At 44.4% G+C, this 20381-nt stretch overlaps 2 long non-coding RNA genes across 3 annotated transcripts; one reads left to right on the top strand and one right to left on the bottom strand.

Moving 5' to 3' along the window:
- Positions 1-582: 582 nt before the first annotated feature.
- LOC310914231 lies at positions 583-6728 on the bottom strand. The gene is made up of 3 exons (XR_014590988.1): positions 6628-6728; positions 4354-4733; positions 583-2781 (listed from the first exon to the last, which is right to left on the bottom strand). It is a non-coding gene; the product is annotated as an uncharacterized lncRNA (long non-coding RNA).
- Positions 6729-6749: 21 nt separating this feature from the next.
- LOC310914232 lies at positions 6750-16470 on the top strand. Of its 2 annotated transcripts, none has more exons than XR_014590989.1 (3): positions 6750-6862; positions 12041-12134; positions 16241-16470. It is a non-coding gene; the product is annotated as an uncharacterized lncRNA (long non-coding RNA). The 2 variants fall into 2 exon arrangements; XR_014590990.1 differs by lacking the exon at positions 16241-16470 and adding an exon at positions 12981-13409.
- Positions 16471-20381: the final 3911 nt, after the last annotated feature.

Here is a 20381-nt window from a genome sequence, read left to right as displayed (position 1 = left end):
CAGAACAAAGAGCTGAAGAAAAGCGAGAGGATGGCAGCTGGAATCATCAGGGTGATGAGAGACAGAACAGGGGTAGACAGAGATATGTCCTGAATAACTGGGACCAAGATGGAGCACACACAGAGAAGGTTTTGGGAAAATCCAAAAGCAAAGCAGTGCACCCCTTGGAGAGATTCCCAATTGCTATGGATACATGCACTGTTATTATCAGGGTTTTATAACAAGCAGCTCAAACACAGAAATTTCTATGCCATTAAAGATCTGTGCCCTATGTCTGCATTAGAAACCTGCTGGGGGGCAGGGGATGCTCCTGTGTTGCCCCCATCCTGTGCCCTGCCTCGGGGGTGGTCCCTGAGGTTGCCCAGTCCCTCTGACACAGGGTAGCTCGTTGCCAGCCTGCCTGGCGCGTCCTAGTTGTGTTTCTCAGAACCCCTCCGTGTTTTCAGCTGATTTGCTTTGACATCAGCAGCCGGCAAGAAGTTCTCTGTGTCGGGGTGCGTGGGAGTGCTATGTGACACCTTAATCATGCTAAACAGGAACACACATTCAGATTTCCTCGGCATTTCAAAGAAATGTGATTTCCTTTGTGCTGCAAAGAAAGAGTTGACTTGATTGCGACTCTCTGTGGAGATCAGCTCTGGTGCCTGTGAATTAGGGTGCCAGGATCTCATTCTGGGAAAAAAAGGGAGATAAAACACACTAGGCTTTTGAGCTGCAACTATTAGGATTAAGTTTCTTGCTGGTAGCTGGGGTACATTTTGAGGAGACTCGTTTAATTTAATTGGTCAACGTATCAAGAAATCAGATTTTGTTGAAAAATTAAGATTTGTATACAGTCAATGTACCATATCTGAAATATATATATACTGAAATATCATATTGAATCCCACCTTTGGAAACAGTTATTAGTTGTTTAACACAGGCAGGAGAAACTAATGCAAAGCCCAAATGAGTGATTCACTTGTTAACTTATTTCTCCTTGCCGTATGGGCGACAAATATTTAAAATCTCAGTGAAGACTCAACTAGGGATGAATATAAATGAGTACAGATATAAGTGAGCATTTGCTGACCCAGATGAAATGAAATGATGGTAGGGAGGAATCATGAGACACCTGCTAGCACAGGGCCCAGTGAAGAGTGATGGTGATGTAGGGTGGGATTTTATAGCTGGTGTTATTTGTGCTGTCTGGCAAGGCCATTGGGAAAGCTGGATGTGCTGGTGTGTTCATCCTGCTGACCAGCCTCACTTGCTCAGCTTTGCTCATGCAGATCCACAGGACTGCTTGGATGCTCAACATGAAAAGCTTTTCATTTTTTGTGATTTAAGAGATAACCTTAAAAACAGAACATTTGGTAAACTACCACTCATGGTAATAAGCAAAACTCCTGTTGGATCTGATAAATGAATGGGAATGATTATGTTCAATTTAGCAAAGCACTGTGTTCCTGCTGGATATGATCCCAAAGCATTGGAGTGAAATGTGGTACTGCCCAGGAACCCCTGTCAGGGGCACTGAGGTTTGCCATGGCGTTCACCAGATGTGTGGTAATTGTTGCTACCCAACTGTTTCAGTTTTCAGCACCGAATTAACTGTTGCCTAACCCTATTCACATAGCGTGCAAAAAAAGTAGGTCACTCAAGGCAGCAGGTATTGCTGGGCTTGGAAATCCGCTTCTGCACGTTCACAGTTCAGCAGCTCCTCTAGAGGAAGGATCACATCTGTTGTCACCAGGCTCCTACCCGAGCTGCGTCCTCAAAAGAGCAGTGGCTGCATTCCCCTCCCCAGTGTAATGTGAAGGTGTTTTTCCTTTCCCAGGTGAGCTTCACCGAGATGGGAAATGTCCCCTTCCATCATCATTCAGCCAATGATCTTCCTGTTTTAATTGAGAGCTAAGAATAATCTCACCTTGCTGTCTGAATCAGGGTCTGGATTTCCAGTCTCAGACTGGGAAATGATATCTCTGCTCAAGAGGAAGCTGAAAGGAGGATGAATTTCTCTTCCCATGCCTTGGTCTCCTGTTCCTCTGTGATGTTGCAAAAGCCAGGTGCTGCCCAGGATCAGGATAAGCCCTGCTCCCTGTGGCTACCAGGGGCTGCTGGGCTGCATGGTGGTGTCCAGGGACAGCAGGGTGGTCCCCATGGAGGTGGCCCAGGAGCTGGCTGCTGCTGGAGCAGCACTGCCCCGGAAAGCAGGGCAGAACAGAGTGGCAGAAGCAGGGTGGGCTTGTCCTGTGAACCTCTAAAGAGGAGTTCAGCATTGGATTGACAACACTGGATGTTTGTCCACGATGAACTGCTCTTTCCCACGGTGCTCAGGCGTTCTCCTCAGGGGGATTAAGGCAGTTTGCATGATCAGTTCTTGGCACCCAACCTCTAATATTTTGTCTTCTGAATCCTGCCTGCTGGGCTGGGGTTACCTGCCCTGATCATCTGCAGGAAAGCAGACCCAGACAGAACCTTTCTGCAGCTCCCTCAATGCATTTCCACACAGTCCCACACCCAAAGGGGTTTCTCTCTCCTTGTGCTCCTGCTGTATTTAAGTCTCCACATTTTGTGCCTGGCTGCTGCCCTGCATGGCTGGAGGCAGACCTGTGATGGCACTTGCAAACAGCAAAGGGCTCTTAGTCCCTCAGCTAAAACACATCCACTTGCAATGTGGTACAGGTTGGAAAGCAGCCACTGTTCCTTCTCCCTGGGTGGAGCAAGGGGCCTCTCCTCCATCCATTTGTCAAATCAATGTTGTTTTAGACCTGGGGTTAAGCAGTCACATAGAAGTACCTGTGTAAAAATACAGTGCAGGGAATGTTAGCTAAGCTTCACTTAGATCGCTGCAGATGTGTTATTTTGGGACACATTCATACTGTGCAGTCCTTATCCAGACGAAACTGCAATTGACGTAATTTTTTCCATAATGTTGCTTTTATTTGAAATCATATCTATACATCTCGTACAAATCAAACTAATAATAAGCATTTCCATGTCAGACTCTACTTATGGATTAATTTTGGAATTTAGTTTATAGACATGATTTGACTTCAGTGGGATTTATGTCCCTAAAAGGGCCGCAGCTACAGGGGACAAATGCTAGAAAGTGGCTTTTTGTCTATAATTCAACATATTTGTTTGTGGAACCCTGAACAGTGTTCTAATCTTCCATCTGAAAACTGCCTTGTCACCTCTTGATTTACAACATTTTCCTTTGCCTTGCCTCTCTACGACTCAGTATTTCTTACAAGGCAGGTATTGTCAAATCTCTTTCTTGAAACGTATAATAACCACCTTTTGTATCGAACAGGCATATAAATTACTCAGCTTATATGACAGAACAGAAAATAAAGAGTTGAGTATCTGGCAGAGATGCCAAAGAGTGATGTTATTATAACCTTACTGTGAAAGTTTTGCCAGCAGAAAGTTACATATCAGTAAAGTAATCAACGACAATATTCCCTTTATTACACCAAATACCATAAAAGATTATTGTAGGATATATTTCCAGACAAATCTGGAAATATAAATTTTCAAACAACTCTCTTGTTGGGATGTTCAGTAGCCATCTAGCACGTCACAGATGGGATTCAGAGCTTAAATAGACCCCAGGCAATGAAAGACACATGATCCCCGGGCTTGCCTGTCAGTGTTACAGATGTATTATTCAGATCTTCTTGGGAATTTTCTCACGATGTTTGTTTTTAAGTGAGAAATAGTGTTCCTGCAAAATTAATAACTCAGATTTTTGAATTTTCCTTTATGAAAATTACACCAGCAATGGAAGAGCTGTTTCAATGGGGAATCGTCCAGATGACACCAAATCACAGTTCTTAGCTTGGAAAAGTTTCAAACAACCACCCATCCTTGCCTGAGCTGCTGACAGAAGCGTGGGATTTATGTTTGGATGCTTTGCCCCTCCAGTTCCTGCAAACAGGTTTGGCTCTTCTGGCTGAAGAAGGGCATCCACCCTGGCAGGCAGCAAACACCACCTCCCTGGGCAAAGAGGTGCAAGGAAGCAGAATGTATCCTTGTAGGAAAAGCTGAAGATTTCGGTTGACAGGGGGAAAAGAAGATTATAAGGTTGAGAGGCAGCTTAGAGAAAAGCATCTGTACCAGCCTCTCCATGCCCTGCCTCTGACTCAAATTGCCAGGCCCTCTTTAAGCCTCCGAATCGAGTGACCTGTGCAAGGGTAATCAGGACAGCCCAACACACACACAGAAACCCAAAGCATTGTCCCCCCAGCTCCGTCCTTGGTGCCTGACTGTATCCCGAAGCAATCCCTTTACTCAGGGGACGGTGGGAATGGCCAGCCCTCCCCTGAACATCACCTGCAGCTCCCGATCAATAACGAGCACCATTACCGTCAGCACTTTCTGCTTGATTTATCGGTGCTTGTAAACATCAGCTGACTTTGGATGGAGCCGTAGGATCAACCCGGCTGAAGTGGAAGAAAAAAAGAGCTAAAAGCCCTTGGTCGCCGTCAATTCGCGGCTGGGATTTGGTGCACGGCTCCACCTCTTGGCGACTGCAGGACAGAGCTGTGGTTTGGCCTCGCAGGGAGGGAATGACAGCGTTTCCTTGGCTGAGTGTCCCCAAATCAAACAGACTTAACTGAGACTCTGGAAATCAGAGTCAGGTGCAGCCGGGACCTCGATGTGGAGCTTTTTCTGCTCAAGGTGTGAAAGTCGCTACAGGCTTTGGCTGCTCCGTGTTCTTTCCCCATTGTAGGTGGGTGAGTATCCTGGAATCAGGTTGGAAAAGCCCTCTAAGATCCTCGAGTTAGGATTAGCCCAGCACTGCCAAGCCCACCACTGAACAATGTCCCCAAAAGCCACATCTACACGTCTCGTAAATCCCTCCAGGCATGGTGACTCCATTGCAAAAGCTTAAAAGTGTTATGCCCTCCAGAGAGATTTATTTATGGTCTGATTCTCGGGACACAGGTTCCTCTCAGGCTCCCCATCCCGTGGGACGCCCAGCAGGGATTGCAGGAGCCGCTGTGGATGCGGGGCAGGGATCAGGAGGCCGGGACAGCCGGTGCCCTGCAGAGCCTCGCACGGCAGAGCCTCACACGGCTCCCGTTCCGCAATCTCTGCTGCCCTCGCATGGCACGGCTGGGGAAGGAAACGGGCTTTGGGCACACCGGGGTTCGAACAGGACTTGTGCCATCAGTGACCACCACAGAGGCTCGCAGGGAGCTCGGCAAGCGCTGATGGTTCCGGCCCTTTCCGCGGTAATAACACTGAAAATTGATGGTCGCTGGACTTTGTCACATTCAAAGCCGTGTTCAATGATAAATCTGAGCTTTTCTAGGAACGGTCTTGAAATACAGACCTAACAAGTCAAACTATCAATCTGCATGTGTCCAGGCAAGGAGCTCCTGTCTGGTCTTTGGCAAGTGATTTTTTTTTCTTTTTTTCTTTTTCTTTATAATGTCATTTTGTTCTTCACTAATGCTCTCCATCCAAGGTTATCAGGAAGCCAATCAGCTAGACTTCCCAAGAACAAATCATTACCTAGCAAAATATTACTCATCCCGAAGATCAAACACAGCCTTGAGCCCTGCCTTGACTAGGTATTAAAGAAGGCTGTTCCAACCTGATGGTAAGAATAAAAATTTCTTTTGCATTAAGGTCTTCTTACTGCTGTTACTAATAATCATTGTATTTTATAAAAGTATCAGATTATAGCTCTAGCTGTCAAGAAAAGTCTGAATAGACTCCACTTCTCAGCTGTGAGAAACTCTGGTGCTCTGAGTTTCTCATACTCAATACCATTTCTAGCTATAAACCTGTAGACCATTGCTTTCATTTTATTTAAGCTTAATTTTAATACAAGGCTGTTCTTACTGTTCAGTGCCTGTGGGTAAACCCCATGGTGATATCTGCAGTGAGACCCACACCTGTGTGCCTGCTCTTGTGGCAGTTACCGAACCCAGGGCAAGCTCATTGTACAAGGGACAGAAAGGTACAGCATGCAAAGGACTAAACGTGCCTGTCCCGTGGGATGTGGGCCATATGCAAATACAGATCACATGTGCAAGGGCAGATTTGAGAAGATAAGCTGCTAAACTGGCCTGTCTCTGGGAGAAAGTCAGGCTGGCAGGCTGAGCTAATAGCTAAACTGATCTCTAATCCATCTTTGCTGTAAACTATCTAGAAAGAGATCACTAGGCACTAAGTAGCTTGTGTGCATGAGGTAAATTATAGAATCTGAGAAAAAAAAACATTGGGAAACTGGGAAAGTAATAATTTGGAAACATCAAAACTACTGGAGTTGTATAATTGTATCCAGTGCAGGGCATATGGCTGTTGGTGTGTCTGGAGGTGACTTTGCTGGTGCTGTTAGATTTAGTTGCTCATTTCTGAGTCCCCTTTGAAAGAGACCAATTGAAAAGACCCAGTAGGTGTGTAGCATGAAGAGGCACTTAGGAGCCAAGCCAGAAAGTTGTACAATTCCACTGAGCAACACCTAAATGAATCCTGAGCAGAAAGTCTGCTAATACTGGATGTAGGCAGTGAGTGGCATCGTGGTATCACACAAGAAGCAGCAGAGCAACAAACTAAGAGGATTAGACACAGCAGAGGGACAGATAAGAGGCTGAGGAGGGGTAATTCTCAGGATGGGGATTCTACCTGTGTTTAGTGCTCTGTTCCTATGCCCACACATGATAGGTTTTATACACTGCAGCTTATGGAAATTAGTACCATTGACCAGGGAATCTTGTGCTGCTCCTTCATCTCTGTCTTGCAGCTCCCAGGGATAAGGAAAGCAGGCATCTCTCCTCTCTCCCTGTAGACTGATGTGCCTTCTGCATGACTTGTAGAAATGTACTGCACAAGCAACAGATCATAGTGACGGAAACACCTGGTACGTTTGGACTCAGTGAACCATCACTAGTTTGTCATTAAAAGGGAGGATGGCATAAATGCTCCCAGAAGAATGCACAAAATCCTGCTATGAGTAACAAACCAAGTGCCAGAGTAGCATGCATGGTATTTTAATGTCCTGGGAAAGGAGAATTTTAGGAATCTGAACCATGCTCGCTGGTGTTCCTGGGTCACTGGCTTGAAACCACGGCAGCCAGGAGCTCCTGGAAGGTTTGCTGAGGACTTCAGGCAGGGGAGTGGAATTGGAACTGGAGCAAGTTTCCCAACTGAGACTCACAGTCTGCACACCACAGCCTTCCAGCTTGAGGAAGTGTAGTAGAAGGGACATATAAATGTAATGTGACATATATAAATAGCAATATTACTCTGGCAGTCTCCTTCTGTGTTATATTCTTGGTGCCAGCACCTATCAGCATCAGTTCTGTTATATTATCTGTAAGTACAGGATAGGGCCAGTATTACTTTAAAATTCAGTTTATCATGCTAATTCCAAACCTCAGGGCTGTAATACTGACTTTCTTTTTATTACACAATCCTTTGCCTTTGGGAAAGGAGTATGGAAGATCTTAAAGTTGCCATCAACAACTGAGGCTTTAAAATATATTTCTTTTTTGCCAACATGATTGTATCATATGGTAGCTGAAAAAAAATAGAGGTATAAATAAATATGGTTGGCATATTGGCCTCAGAATTACAAATTGTTTTTTTTCAGTCTACATTCATGCAGATTTAATTTTTAAGTACAGCAAGATAACCTCTGATAGCACAGATTCCATCTGGAATAAAACAATAGCAATGTTAGTTGTAGTGATAATGCTGCATTGGTGATGGAACCTTGTCAGTAAATAGTGTACCACAAACACAAATACTGCATCCCAAACAGTCCTCCTGTATTCCTGATCCAAAATCTCAGCAAAGTGAAGTATCCTCCTCTCTATTTTGCAGTTGGGGAAGGTGAGGCACAGAGTGATTGCCCGAAGTCCCCAAGGAGCAGTTGCAGGGCTGGGGAGAGCAGAGTGTGGCTGTGGCTGCAACCCCAGCAGGAGGTGTGTCCTGCCATGCAAATCTCGGGCTGTGCACACCAGCTGCTCCATGCAGGGACTCTGGTGAGGGGTTAGGAAGCTCCCATTGCAACGAGATGTTCTGATCCCTTGAGAAAAGCTCAGTCTTTTGGAGTGTTACTGCTCTCTCGGGATGCCTGTGCAGTGCTTTCTGCAGAAAGTTGTCCCAGTCCCCTTTGTGACTTCAACTTCCATCATATTTGCAGTCCAAACAAGGAAGGAAAACAAACAGCCAGCTGCTTTCCGTTGAGTTCGGGGGTTTCTCCTGGATACTTTGCAAGAGTTTTGTTTAACCCAGCCCTGGTTTCCGCCCGCAGTGATGAGAACAAGCAAAGGAGCCACGGCCGCTCTGGTGTGAGTGCAAGTGGCCCAGGTGTGGTCACACAGCAGCAGCAGCTCAGGTGGTGGGGTTTGAGATGTGACCTGGTGTTACAAAACCACAGCACAGCCCCAGTGATGTCCTTTGGTTTATTATCCTGCTCTTTGTTCTCAAGGGCCTGCAACAAGGGCCGAGCGACAGAAGTAAAGAGGATCTGTTTTTTCTGTGTTTGGGATTTTAAGGTATTTTTTTTTTTTAACAAATTGTTGCAAATCAGCTGCTAAAAATGTGTCTGTCGTTTCTTTAAAAAGGCATTTCCTGTAAAATCAGCTGGGATTGTCACTCTGCCTGGGCTCTCTTCTCCTCTGCAGTAACCCAGCACTGTGGTACATGAAGCATGGCCATTTCTTCCTTGTTTTTCTCAATTAACACATATCCAGGAAGACTGCTGGCTTCCTTCAGTCAGAGGGAAGACTAATTAAAAAACATCTTTATTATGCTGTTAGGATCAGCCTATCCCTCAAACATTCCTCTTTCCTTTTAACAGTACAAATGAAAAGGAGGTAGTGTTGAATCAGGGCGATGGAGGAACCCCACACACTGAGGAGCAACTGCAGCATTTTTATCTTCAGCTGATCCAAATCTTTCTGCAGAGCCTGATTTTTGATAGAGTGATTAAAAACTGGTTTTGAACAAGCCTGAGAAGGCAGCAAATTTGTTCTCAGCACACACATAAATAACGCCATGATGTCTGAAGGTCTAAAAAATATCTGTAAAACATATGTCAGCAAGAAATAGCACTTCCAAGGCAGCTCTGCTCTGCTCTCAAGTTTTCTGCTTGAATATTTCAACAGAAATTATTAGTGTGGATTTTTTTTAAATCATCATGGAGGTTTTCAAAAAACTCCTGCTTGGTGATTCTTTTCCTGTTTGCAAAATGCTTTTTTTTTTTTTAAGTGAATCATTGACAAATTTCTTATTCTTTTTTTTTTGTCACATCAACTGAGATCTATCTTAATGTATTTTAAGTTGTTCGTAGGTGTCTTGGCACAACAGATTTTTCCTTTTCTCTTTGTCAAGACAAGAATCAGTTGTTTGCTGGCTGGCTGGTTGGATTTTTCATTAACGAATTTCAAAACACACAGTGCTTTGCTTAATTACAGGGCCTCTATTTTCAGCTTCCTCATCAAAAGGTAGATGTAACTGTGTAACATGCAGATTGAATTCCAGGTATTTCAGCCAACTCTGCTGTTCAAGGACTGCTCTTGTGAACTTCCAAGTGGTTCTGTTGCATTAATTTTCCATGGCCATTTACAGCAGTAAAAATTATCAGCTTGTTTACTGCTAGTCAGTAACGACTATGAAAGCCCAAATTAAAAGCAGTTTTGTAACTCACAGAGATATATCTCCAGGTTTTTTTCATTACCTGCAATATTCACAGTGTTAGTTTTGGATTTGTGTTTTCAGATTTCTTTCTTATCTACGTGGGTTGAGCTGGGGCAGGGATGGCAAGAGGCAGACAAGGACAGCAGAAACAGGGACTGCCTTTTTCCACAGTAAATGCTGGATGAAGATGTGTGTGAAACTTCAGCTTCAAACCAATTATGTCTCAGCTCTTCACCTGTGGGAATAGAGTTAATAATATCGCATTGTCTCCCTGTCCTCCTTCTGCATTATCTGTGCTGCAATCCAAAGGAGCACTGGTTTTAGCTATTTGGCATTTCTGTAATAACTGCATCCACAGAGGCAAATTATACCCACTTCAAGTGACATTCTTCAGAGTGAAACATGATGTTGATACCTCAGCTAGCTGTAGGTGAGCTCAAAGTTTGCATTTTTTAGACAAAAAAAAAAAAAAAAAAAAAAAAAAAAAAAAAAAAAAGTTTTCTGGTATGTTTTTTTCTCTCTGAGAGAACCACAAACCAAAAATACCTGTCTTTTAAATTCTCAGCCCCACACTTCCTGACTGACCCAATATGAACCACTGTCGCTCTGCACACATTATTTCCTCTCTTTGAAAAAAAAAGAAAAAATAGCCACAGTCTGGCAATACCTTGCATTTCCACTGACCTTATCTTTCATCTTTTGGGGGCAGCAAGCTGTTCTTCACAAGAAGGGAGCTAAAAGCAGAGCAGGGCAGAGGCAGACACAGGGTCAGAGGCATTGCCTTCTCCAGCGCTGTCCTCTCTGACTCTGCTGACTGATCTCCTCCCTGACATCAAAGCACTTCACTGCTGTCCACTGTAGTAGGAGGCTGGAAACATTTTCTTATATTCTTTCTGCAATATCCTTGATACTGCAGAAAGAATATAACAAAATGGGGTGGTTTTTGCTACCTTTTTGGCAATTTTCTTGGCAAAAAAATCTCCTTGCTGCAGCACTGCTGCTGTTGCACTGCCCAGTGCTAAAGCCTGGCTGTTGTCACGCTACAAAAATCATCAAAAAGCAACTTTAGCTCTTGTCTTTGCTGTGTAACTGAGGCTTTCCTGCCACAGCAGTGGCCAAGGTCTTCTCAGCCTGCTGAAGATGTCTGTCATCAAGTCAGCAGCTCTGTGTGTTCCCTCCATCTGTGCTGCCAGACCAGGGGAAAGCTGCTGACTGGCACTTGCTGGGAGCAGGGTTTTCTTACTTTTCCTTAGAGGTCCTATAAGGAACATCTTCTCCAGTTGTATTTCTGCATGGCTTTTTATTTTTAGTTTTCTATGTTTTCTTTTCAGTCCAATAGTGTCACATTTTGTTTGGTTTTCATAAAATATCTCAAAAAATGAACTCTGTTTTGCCATATTCAAACTCTGTTTTGATATAAATATTTGTATTGAATTTCAATCTCTTAAAATGGTATTTATTTCTAAACAGATTTATCTACAAGTCTAATTATAAATCTGATTATTATTTGCATATAAATAGGTTGAAAACCAGTATTATTTGGGTATTATCCCATTATTCGGCTTCAATGTATTCACTATTTTAAAAATATAAATAAAATGAGTGACAATTTGCTAACAAAGTGAACCTTCTCCTAATCTATTTCCTTCCAGGGTAACAAAACAGGAGTTGTTTTCTGGTCCAACTTTTAAATCCTAAGTTCCATGTTTAACCATTTTCTCCTGACAGGACATGGCTGAACAGAAGCTGAATGTTTGCATATATATTATCAATGCATATCTCGAAACAGATATGAATTTTTTCAATTCTCAGAGTTTTGAGGGGTTTTTTTTCTTCCTAAGGATTAAAGATATTTGACATTTTCCTAAAAACTCAATGAGCAGAGTCCCTGAGACTCTTAGTGTTCATAAAAAAAGTAAATTATAAACCCCTTGGATGCAGAAAAAACTTAAAAAGAAAGGGAATTCCAAATAGTTTAGAAACCAGAAGGCAAAGAATTCAAGATTTGCCTAAGACAACCAGAAACTGTTAGAATTGCTGATCTCAGGTGGGGGCATCATTAACACATTGCCAGGTTATTAATGCATGATGCAAGTGAGTGTCAAAAGGGCTCAGCCCATGAGGGTGCTACAAGAGGAGGCAGTCCTGCTGGCTGGAAGGGACATATTTCAGAATTAGTGTTCCACTTTTTTCTTAGAACTTTTTTTTTGTTCTTAATTTTTTTTCCCTTGCTAGCAGCAGCCATAACAAAATCTGTCCTTGCAAAGAAGTGTCATCAAAGGTGACAATTTTTTTCGTTTAAATTTTAAATTAGCTAAAAGGCCCAGGCTGTTGCAAACTTGATTAGAGATTTTGTATGCTTAAGGGGTCTTAACAGTGTGCTTTTACCCAGGTGGAGTCAGAGTACAAAGAGGAAGAAACCTCCGTTTGACACTGCCTCAGTAATCTCAGCAGTGTATCACTCATTATTCTGCACAGGATTAAAGGTAAGCTCTGTATTGCTGCCTTTGAGGCTCAGCAGGGCAGTTATCCTTTGCAAAAATGGGGTTAAATAATTCCCCATGTGTGACAGAAAGGTTCTGGAGAGAACACAGTTGGGTTTAAATTACCTGGCAGAGCTTTCAGTGTTCCAGCCTTTGTCTTCTCTTCTGTAAAATATTCTGTATCTTAGCTTCAGGATAAAAGGAGTTTCTTAATCATAAAGGAAATTTAAAAAGCATATTTTTGAAAGAGGGGGTGGTACTTGAAAATTACTAGTCCGGTCTAGGAAGAAAAGAAGAAACAATTTTTCTATGTGTGTGGCATTTTAACGATCATTACAAGCACACACGAGTCCTGGATGCTCAGCTGAAGTTAACCAATATATTTTTAATTGGAGATCAGGCTGAATAAGCACTTGTAAATTCATGTTGTGAGGTTCTTCATTCTAGACATGGTCTCCTGTTAAATGAGGAGCATGTTAGAAATTCTCCATGGAAAGAAATTTTTTTTTTTTTTTTTTTTTTTTTTCTCTGTAGAGTTCAAATATTGTGTTTATTTTTAAAGCATCTCATAGAGTGTCTAAGTTCAGATATTCAGTCAAATGTTAGTGATTGAGATATGTTGTAGCTAGTGTTTACAAACATATTGTGTAGTTTCTTAATTTTGCACAAATATAATCTATTTGGAGATGTGAAAGGATTTTTTTATATTATAAGTGAAATAATACGATTCTACCTATATTTATTTTTATACACACATACACACACACACGTATTTGAGATCAGCAACCATATGGGGTTGTTGATATCTGCCTGTATGTCTGAAAAATGGTCTTTTGCTCTTCTAAACAGAGGCTCTTCTGAAGCTACAAAAGTAAATTTGCTCCCCAGGATACTCAGAAGTCTCTCAGTGCAGATCATGGTTGTAGATCACCACATACCAGCTCCCACCTCGATCTGTTGGCATACAGCATCTCTAAGCTGCATGTTGAAAAGATGCTTATCACAAAAGTGGAACAGAAGGTTTTGACCCTTTAACATGACTCACTCAATTATGACTACAGTGCAGAAAGATAACAGCAGTTCCAAGAGTGATTTGCATTCTATACAAATATGCTGATCCTGAAGATATAACCAGATGGATGCTTTTGCAAGACACAGGCATCTGGAAGACATATCCCTGTCAAGTATCTCTCATTCTATCCATATTCAGAAATTATCACTCAAGGATATCAATAATTTTTCAATCATATTTTGATTTTAGTGAGATTTTTGACGTGTTTTTACATGACTACATGATTATCTGCATCAGGACCAGTGTGCTCTCGCCATCCCCAGAGAATTCTCGTGCTTTGATTAACTAGAGGGCTTTTCTAAACTTTTCTGATGTAGCATGTGTCAGATTAAAGCTGATCTATGCATAAGTGAGCACAGATGCAAGGAACTTCTCCTCCCTTCCTGTGTGCCCTGAGGGAAGGCCTTGCACAATAATAAATCCCTGCAATCAGCCATGTAGAAAGTAGAGAAAGACCTGGGCTATCTCTGTTTTATGCTCCCAGAAAAGCTTCCACCAGTGGTAGCAAAATCAGTGTTAAGAAGAGTTCAACAGAATGGGAGGAAAAAGGAAAATGACCATGGAGAGAAGCCTTGGTGTGTGTTCTTCTCACACTGTGGGGCTTCTCACACGTGTCCCCCATGGGGCTGCCTGGGATGAGCTCAGAGCAGTGGCTGAAGGTTGAGTTCAGCCCCACTCATTGTGCCCAGCCTGCCTGAAGATCCCTTTCCTAAACCTCTCCAGGCTTACAGGGATAATGAGTGAGAGCAGGAGGCTAAAGCAGATGGTCACAGAGCCTTTTCTCTCAACTCACCTGTGGTGCTGCTCTGTAGTGGGAAAGAAATGAAAGGCTGGAAGTTACCTGGGAGGGAGAGCTGGACTGTTTCTTGCTGAGTTACAACTCACTTCATTCGAAACTATTGTCAAATGCTGGGTTTTTTCCTGTCATTCTCACTCAAAATCCCATTATTTTTATGAAAGTTTTTTATGTCATTGTCTTTAAAAGCACAGGAGAAAATTTTCTCCGGTTCCCTGCAGAGTTTTCTGCAGTTTTCCTTTTCTGCTGAGGCCTTGTAGTATTGGTATCAACTCACTGTTGATAGTACTGGTAATGAGCTGCTGGCATTTTATCATTGTGGATGTAGTGACTGTAATATTTAACTCTTCATCTGAAGGTGGGATTGCAGGCCCTTTAAATCTACTGGTATTTTCTGTGGTCAAAGATGCTGGCTCAAGATGCTGAGTAAATAACTTGTTAGTGTGTGTCTAAAAAAATGCACTTTGACACTTATTTAAAATATTTTTACACGTATTTTTTAAAAGGTTTTTATTGAACATCCCAAACCACACAGTAGAGTTTCACTTGACTGAAACTTTTGAAAATATAATTCTGATAAATGAATAGGTTTCTTCTGGCACAGCGAGCTTTGCTCTGAGGAAATGCCATTCCAAAGTCAGGACATTAGGATAAAACCTGGAAGCAATGTTCTGCCCAAAGTGTGTAACTGCTGCGAGATCTTTGGCAAACCTCCTCACCCTCTGGGCCTAATGCCTTTGAAAATGTGATATAATGATTTCCATTATTTTTTAAAAATTGTTTTGACATCTACAAATGCAAATGGTTACAGAAATTGTAAGGGAGAGCATTGTATTTTGTGTATGACGCCAGTGGGCAGTAACTCCTCACAAGATTTTTAAATGCAGATCTTGCAAATAACAAGAGACAGGGTGACTGAACTGAGGAGTAGCTCAACATTTGAGGACTCAGACAAACATTTCAGCAGGCAACAGGCCAGCCACTTACAAGTATAACCTCCCTTCCTTCATGTCAGCTTTTCTGCTAGTGACCTTAGTAGTTTACTTTAAGTCAATATTTACTTTAAATATTTTGATTAAGTGACAATAATTTCCCAAGACTACAATGCAACCCTGATAAGAATGGAGCCAAGTACACACTAGAACAGCTTCTACAAGAGATTCTCTTCAAGGAGCCTGAGCTCTCTTATGCTGAGAAGATGTGCTGGGGGTGTCACCTTGTCACACCCTGTGATGGTGTTGAAAGTGGATCTCCTGTAAAATTCATTACTTGAATTGTGCTGCTACAGCTGGACATTGCTCTCAAAGGTCAGCTTCATGCTACAAAGGCCCTTTGAGCCACTGAAGATGATCACTAACACCTGATCAAGGCTTCCCAGAGTAGCTGAAGACATTGCCATGAGGAGCTGGGGTGGCACAGGACTGCTCTGCCAGTGACAACAGTCACTGGGAGGGACATCCTTCCTCTCTTCCCTCCACACTGCAGCAGTTGTTGCTACCTCAACTCTCTGTGAATTCTCTTGACAAGTTTAAAATCGGCTTGAGTCCTGCAGATGAAAAGTTTGTAAAGGCAAACTTTGAAAATTAACTTTTCTTTATGAAACATCTGGTTATAGCTTTTGCAGCTCTAATAAGACAATCTACCTGAGCCAACATAAATCCTGCTAAAGGAGTGCAGATACTGTGGTGGTTAGTAAATCCTTTGGCTAGTAAACGTCTATGACAGTCTCTAAAATATTTGTTCCTCCTGCCTTAATCACTCTTTAACATTTCTTATAATTGATAGGGTAAATCTTTTCAACTTCTCTCTTCTACACAAAAGCTGTTTTCTCACTGTAGCTCCTGTGAGGAAGTGGCACCAGTTTTGTGATCATTATTTATTATATCCATGAGGCTCCCTAGCCAGTCCTGTGCTTCTCTTTCATGCCTTGCTTTACTCTTCAGGGGAAGCAATCAACACTTCATTACCAAATATAAGACAGGGTTGAACTTTTCAGTGCTGTAATTAAGAGAGTGTCACCGTGAACACTATAAATTCCCTTTCTGAAGGATTTATGACCAAAATGTAAAACTATGCTCCTAGCTGAAAAACTTGCTTTTCAGATCTTATAGTATGAATTGTGATATTTTAACAATTCAAGGGGTCTTTAAAAATTATAAGAAGGAAGTTAAACTGAAAGGAAAAAAGAGTAAAGGAAGGAACATTTTATTCTAGTGGTTAACCTTCTTTTCAAACACACAGGTTTTTCTGGGGCAGATTCTTCAACTCAGAGGACTAATTTTCCCACACCTCTCCTCAGTATGTATCTACAGGCTTTTTTTCTACAAAAAAGGACTGAAGATGTCACCTGATAGTTATCTGTGACTATAAGATCCATAATCCTTACAGGAAATTATGTTGTCTGCCTGGAAATTCTCACTTTTGAGGTTTGGTTGTTGGATGGCAGAGCTGCAGATTCTGATAATAAATCTGTTGGGATCGTGAGGAAGTCTGAGTACTCTTATTTTGGGTCCAGTGAATGTGCTGAGTAACAGCTGGCATTTCTAAGAGTTACTCTTATTAGATTGGTTTTAAGGATTGCTTACTCCATCTGAGATTATGTTACATCCAGCAATTTACAGGATTCAATGTTATGATCCCTACTGCAGCCATGACTCTCTCCAACATATGTATTTTCTTTGGCTATATAATGACTCTTCAGCTTTAAGAGAGTTTTATCAGGTAAGTCTAAGGTCATGCAAGAAATACTAAGACTGGGTAGGTTTTATTTGTCTTTCCAAAACACCAATGAAGCACAACCACAAGTATGTCCAGACCAAAGTTTTTCTTTGCAGCAGTGTTTTAACTACAGCAGCTCAGCTCTAAATACCAGAAAGATGAGCAACTCTGTGCCCGTGTGGCTTCTGGGTTGTTCAAGGGTGGTTCCTGTGCTGAAGCTGTGCCGTATGACTGGTGAGGAGACTGTTGGTACCCGGCCAAGCAAAGCAGAACCAGGAGGGGCTGCTGGGGCTGGTATTTGCTGGAGCTTGGATTCACTGACAAGAGACCCAGATGAGTCCTGGATGTGACAGCTGACATTAAGTGAATACTGCCATCTCCTGCCTGTGAAATGCCCAGGATCACCTGCACCCTTCAGCTCTCCGTGGTGTGAACGGATGTTTGGGTATCAGCTTCTGCAGCTGGAGAAATTGGCTGCTTGGCTCTTGCTTTTTGCCACTGTTCGCATAATTTCAAAGGCAGCTTCAAGATGAAACACTGAAGACTTTAAAGATGAAGAGCTAAAAATAATGTATGGCAGAGACATCATGGTGTGATTAATAAAGATTCTGCTATTCTCATTCATTTACTGCCATGGCTTCTGTTAGATGTTGTTCTGTGAACTTGTAACTGAGTCAGACATTATAAAGAGAGAAACTTTTCCCAGGTTAGACATCTGGAAAAATGTGAAAAGTCTTCACAAAATAGCAAACAGTGATAAGATCGCAATGATCAGCTTTTTGTTTTGCATTTAAAATGAACCACACCTTTCCCAGGTATTGGATTTCACGCTTTTCTTCCTTTTGTGGTGGTATATTTTGAATGTGTTCCTCAGTTCTGTTCTGATAGGTCATTCTTATTTGAAACCTTTTGGTGCATTTGACCATGATAAAGGCTTGTAAGTTTGCTTTTAGGAAGAGTATCTCAAATTGCTCCTACAGAAGAGCTGGACACAATTGGCATTTTCTTCTCCTTCTGTGTAGCTATAGAGTATTTTTGGTGGCATTTGGTGCAGAACCCCATTGCAGGTATCATTTTGTTTCAGTAGTTTCTGCGCGTTATAGGGTGAAAGTATCAATTAATGTTTGACTACTGTTCAACCATTTATAATGCTGACCGAAATTATAGAAAACTATTTTTCTGAGTAGATTAGTCTGTTAAAAGACCTGTGCTTTTCATTCCCTTGTGCCAGCCAGCAGTGTTGGAAGGGGGGGGAGATGAAGAATTATCTCCATGAAACTTAACGTCAGCACTTGGCAATCAGCATTTGGAATACAGGACCCACCATTATAACAGGGCACAGCCCTGGCAGAAATGGCCAAGATCTTCCCTGCAAATGCTGTGGCATCCCTAGCTTTGCTTTCTGGGCATTTATTTTGATGTCTGCTGAACTGGCATGACTTGTTCCCTGTGATGACTTTGTCATCGTGCCTATGGGTGTAGGAATTTCCCCCAGATCTATCAAATTGGTCTGAAACAAGACCAATACATCAAGTTGAATGGCTGTACCTTCGAGCCCCAGGGCTTGACCTGCAAGCAGGATGCAGGTCCTACCACTATTCTCCTGAATCCCAGTCTGGGAAACACCTTTAGCATTTCCACTCCCAAACTAACATGCGATGCAATTATAGCAGATCACTCGGAGTCAGTTTTAACTCGACAAGGCAACTCCAGCGACAGCGAAGCCTTTCCTGAGGCTCAACCCCCTCCTCAGAGGAGCAGAACATCAGCTGGGAGCGGTGGCACAGCCCGCCCTGGCCGAGGGGACACCGCGCCTCAGGGCGGCTCTGGGGCCCTGCGGGCTCAATGCTCCTCTCCACAGCAGCCCCGGGGCGGGCAGAGGGACGGGGCGAGGAATCCCGATGGATCCCGGCCCCGCTTCGGCGCTGAGGGAGACACGGCAGGGCAGGGCCGGTGCCCCCGGGGTGGCTGAGGGGAGCCCGCGCTATGGGCGCTGGGGATGGCTGAGGGGAGCCCGTGCCATGGGCACCCGGGGCGGCTGAGGGGAGCCCGCGCCATGGACGCCCGGGGTGGCTGAGGGGAGCCCGCGCTATGGGTGCCCGGGGTGGCTGAGGGGAGCCCGCGCCATGAGCACTCGGGGTGGCTGAGGGGAGCCCGCGCTATGGGTGCCCGGGGTGGCTGAGGGGAGCCCGCGCCATGGACGCCCGGGGTGGCTGAGGGGAGCCCGCGCTATGGGTGCCCGGGGTGGCTGAGGGGAGCCTGGGCCACGGGCGCCCCCGGGGCTGAGGGGAGCCCGCGCCATCGGTGCCCGGGGTGGCTGAGGGGAGCCTGGGCCACGGGCGCCCCCGGGGCTGAGGGGAGCCCGCGCTATGGACCCCCGGGGTGGCTGAGGGGAGGCCACGCCACGGGCGCCCGGGGTGGCCGCGGGGTCAGGTGGCGCCGCCCCTTCCCGCTGACGGCAGAAGCCGAGCCCCGAGAGGCGCCGCGGGACAGCGGGACGGCAGCGGGACGGGCAGAGCCGGCACTTCCCCGCCGCCGCACGGAGCCCCCGCCGCCGCCGCCGCCGCCGTGCAGGTGAGGGCGGCCCGGCGGTGGCAGCAGCAGCAGCAGCAGCAGCAGCAGCAGGTGTCGCGGGGCTGGGGCTGGGGCGGGGCGGCGGGTCCGGCGTGAGGGAGGCTCTGGGGAGGGACGGCGGAGGATGCGCGGGGTGCGGCGGAGGGTGAGGGACACTCGTGCCAGAGGGCTGAGGGCACTTCAGCTGGAGGGACAAGAGAGTCTGGGCGCTCCCCGAGAGGTGGCCCTGCCACCCTGCACCTTGTATGTGTGGTCGGGCCCGGCGCAGCCCAGCCTGGCGGAGAAGAAGGAAGGAAACCTTGTCAGTGGCTGAGAGCAGCCCAGCCGTGCGCGGCCCTGCCCGCGCTGAGGGCCCGCCCTGCCCGGGGCAGGTGGGCACCGTCCTGCGGGGGTTCCGCTCCCCTGAGCCCCGCCAGGGCTCTGCGGGCAGCACAGGGCCGTGCATCGATTGTGATTAGTTATCAGTGCTGTGCTGCTGTCACTGGTGGGTTTCCGTCTGGCGAGGTGATGTCCTCAATCCAAAAGCACAGCTCAGGGCAGAGGATGCAACAAACCTTTTGCAATGCCCAGAGCACATGGGAAAAATGTAGAAATTGGCTGGAGACAAACTTTGGACTGCAGTTCTTGGTTAACTCTCTGCGTCTGGAAAGCACCTGCTGTGTCATATGGGTGAAATTATAACAGACTATGGATTCATCAGTGGTTATCTGAGATATTCTTACTACCTTGTACATTTATAACTTGCCTTTTCTAGTTTATCCTCTTTGTATTACCATGAAGAAGTTACGAGCTGTAGGCTGATCTGCTGAGAAGGGTTTGTTAAAGTCTGAAGTAAATAAAGTAAAACTAAGTAGACAGGATAGATTAAATAGAATTTGTTTTTTTGAGTTTTTTTTTTTTTTAATGTCCATGTTCACTTGGTTACTAGCAGTGTGCCTTTTAGACTTTTTAGTCCAAATCAGTCAGGCTTTTCAATTAAAACCTATCAGAACAGGTCTTACACAAACAGTAACAAGTGATCCAACTTTTGCATATGGTACATGACACTTTCAAAATTAGCTCCTGTAATTTCTACAGTCAAAGGGAAAGA

Source organism: Zosterops lateralis (genome assembly GCF_965231275.1).
Source record: "Zosterops lateralis genome assembly, chromosome: 12".
Taxonomy (NCBI): Eukaryota; Metazoa; Chordata; class Aves; order Passeriformes; family Zosteropidae; genus Zosterops; species Zosterops lateralis.
This window is presented reverse-complemented; position numbering and strand designations above follow the sequence as displayed.